Raw genomic sequence first — 3,600 nt, forward strand, 5'->3', positions numbered from 1 at the left:
TTTTAATTTTCGGTGTTCCACGGCTCATAATTTCTGATAATGGTCCCCAATATAAGAAGGAATATCCGAAATTGTTAGAAAAATATAAAATTCGTGCTAAGTTCAATGCGAATTTCCATCCTCAAGCAAACCCCACTGAAAGATATAATAGAACTCTGAAGTTTCTTCTTTCAGCATATGCTTCTGATAAACATCAGAGATGGGACGAGAATTTAGCTGAGCTCACCTGTGCTATGAGGACTTCTAGAAACGAGACCACGAAATACACACCTTATTTTGTGAACTTTGGTAGAACGATGATGTTGTCTGGAGACGATTATAATATTGCTCTGCAAGGAGATTCTGCTGTTGATTCGTCCGAAGAAACGAGGTCCAAGGGATTCCAGAAGATTTTTAATGAGCTAAAGGGTCGACTAAAATCAGCTGCTGAGAGGAATGCTCATTATTACAATTTGAGAAGAAGGAATGAGGAGTTTATTGTTCACCAACCCGTCTATAGAAGAAATTTTGTACTTTCTGATGCTAGTAAGCATTTCACGAAGAAATTAGCCCCAAAATGGATAGGTCCGTTTCTAATTGCTAAAAGGTTATCACCTTGGACATACCGATTGGAGGACAGAGCTGGCAATGATAAAGGAGTTTGGCATGTAAAGGACCTCAAGTCTGACCCAACCGATAAAGACGACTAAAGTAGTCAATTCTAAGATTTATTAGGTGTTTTTGTTTTCTTTTCTGTGTTTGTTGTGAAATTTTGGGAAAATTTCTTGACGAAGGGGGAGCATTTATAACGTGTCGAATTTCCCCTTGAATATTTCAGCAACTCCAAAAATTTTCACTGTGTTTCATGAGTTGCCTATAAACCATATTTCCTCAATATTTTCATTTGCCTAATTAAGTTTTTATTAAACATCCAACATGTGTTCGGACCCGTTCTAAAATATTCATTCACGGCGTTTCTTTGAGAGAAAATCATCGATTGTTACTTCGAATAGCTTGCTTGTACGTAATTAGAGGTTCTTAACTGAATTTTCTTGTGAAAATCCAAGTTTTGGGATAAAGTGAGATCGTCTATTGTTTCAATATTGCTAGTTTGTTTGTTGGAATAGCAATATTACCCTTGTGGGGATTAAACACGTACTTCTGCTACGACGAGGAGCATTCAATTTTAAAGGCCGCCTAACAACTTAAGTGAGTTCGTTTTTTTCCATACATATAATCTAGACCCTTATTGTTCTGTTTGATTTGTATTTTAGGGCCTTTTTCTTTTCCTGTCTACGTATATTTTCATCCTCTAATTTCCTTCTGCGAGTATAAGAGTTTTGTGGATTTTGGATCGTCCCGTTTGAACGGAACATCGGAAATATCGTAGTTTCAATCTGAAAGAAAAAGGAGGAAAACAACTTGAGGAGGATTTTCGACATCGTGGATTGGTTGAGATCTTTGAATTGGTAATTTCATCGTTGGGATCTTCGAATTGGTAATTTCATCATTCGATTGGAAATTCCTGGTATGTACAGAGAATTTTTCTGACATTGACGTCAAGGAAGCCATTTGTGAAAAGTGGACATATTGTTCATGTGACATCTGAATTTACGTCTTTCTCATATTAATTTGATCAAGTCAATCAATTATGGTCACTTTTTGTAATAATAATAGGGAGTTTAGATATTTGTCCTTACATTCATTCAGGAAATTTCAGATTTAATTTTATTCCATGCATAGACTGTTTACTGTTAGAGTGAATTTGAAAAGACAATATCTCAATATATATATATTTATTCCATCTATAAGCATTTTCACAAGGCAAGTACATTTAATAGGGTATATTTGTAAGTAAATAATACGTAACAATATATAATACATAAATACGTAAGTATTTATAAGTACATAATACATTATTTTCCATCTTTAATAAATTTATGAACTGAAGTGAAATTCTGGTAGAACTGTTACCTAATTGTTATATAGTGTGTACCATAATTTGTTCGAAAGTATTTTGGGAACTACGCTTGATCAAGCATAGGGAAAAGTGTTTGTACATCAGGATCATAATCATTCAGAAAACAATAATTGTCAGAACAGACAGAATATCGCTTTATTATTTCTATAATTTTTGAAGAAAGCACCAAGAGAATAAGGAAACCAATTCCGAAACATTCACATGGAGATACGCCAAGGGATATAAAGGAACTTATAAAAAAGAACAGAAGACTCAGGAAAATCTACAGAACAACAAAAAGAGAAGAAGACAAGAAGAAACTGAATAAGCATAGTCAGATATTGAAAAATGCTTTAACAGAACTGCGTAATAACAGATGGCACCAGAGATTAAGGGAACTGAATACAATAGATCACTCGTCTTGGAAAATGCAAAAACGCTTACGACGAGAACAGACAGTTATACCTCCACTGCATGGAGCAAACGGAATGGTATATACGAGACTTGAAAAAGCCGAAGCACTTGCCGACTCGATTGAGAGAGAAGCCAGAATAAATTACAGAAATGATGATGACAATGAAGATCTAGAAGAAGAAGTGGAGGCAAACGAAGAACTGATGATGGAACCACCGGAAACCGAAATCATTCCAAAACCGGCTTCACCAACAGAAATCAAAGAGATAATAATGAAACTGAAAAACCGGAAAGCACCGGGAGAAGATAGGATATCGAATTATATGTTGAAGAAATTGCCTAGAAAAGGAATAGCAGCCTTGACGAATATAACAAACGGAGTGATGAGGACCGAATACTACCCAAAGAGATGGAAAACTGCAGAAATGATAGTTTTCAACAAGCCTGGAAAGGAACGGAAATTTCCTCAAAATTATAGACCAATCAGCCTACTATCAGCACTAGGAAAAGTCGTCGAGAGGGTTATCGCCAAAAGGCTGAATGAGGAAACAGAAATGTTGAAGATAATTCCACCCGAACAATTTGGATTTCGACGAGAACACTCGACTGAACTCCAATTACTACGGCTCATAGAATACGTCACCGAAGGAATGCAGACCAAACAGGCCACAGGATTAGTTCTGATGGATATCGAGAGAGCTTTTGATAGAGTATGGCACGAAGGCCTAATCTACAAGATGAAAAAAGAAGGATATTCGACCAAGCTATGCAAGATTATAAGGAACTATCTGAGGAATAGAAACTTTTATGTCAAGATAGATGGAGCAACCTCTCGAACCAGACAATTGGAAGCGGGAGTGCCTCAAGGATCGGTACTTGGACCTCTGCTTTACGTAATATACGTTTATGATATCCCGAAGAATGCTAGAAATATGCTCACCTTGTACGCAGATGACACAGGAATAGCGTTCAGACATCGACGCCCAGAGATCATACACCGGAGACTGCAGGAAGCCATAGATGAATTACTCAAATGGTGCATCAAATGGAAAATCCAAATCAATGGAAGAAAGACTAAAGCAATATTACTGCAAAAGAGAAGATTGAGGATGGAAGAAAACCTTGAAGTTGATGGAGAAGAGGTTGAATGGAAAAATGAAGCAACATACCTAGGAGTGACGCTTGACAGAGGACTTACATGGAAAAACCACATCAAATGTGCTGTTGATAAAACAAAAGCCGCAATG

General features: G+C 36.7%; 1 long non-coding RNA gene across 1 annotated transcript; it reads left to right on the plus strand.

Moving 5' to 3' along the window:
• The first annotated feature begins 992 nt into the window (after positions 1-992).
• On the plus strand, positions 993-1,772 carry LOC123319770. The gene is made up of 2 exons (XR_006538647.1): positions 993-1,188; positions 1,254-1,772. It is a non-coding gene; the product is annotated as an uncharacterized LOC123319770 (long non-coding RNA).
• Positions 1,773-3,600: the final 1,828 nt, after the last annotated feature.

Source organism: Coccinella septempunctata, chromosome 1 (genome assembly GCF_907165205.1).
Source record: "Coccinella septempunctata chromosome 1, icCocSept1.1, whole genome shotgun sequence".
Taxonomy (NCBI): domain Eukaryota; kingdom Metazoa; phylum Arthropoda; class Insecta; order Coleoptera; family Coccinellidae; genus Coccinella; species Coccinella septempunctata.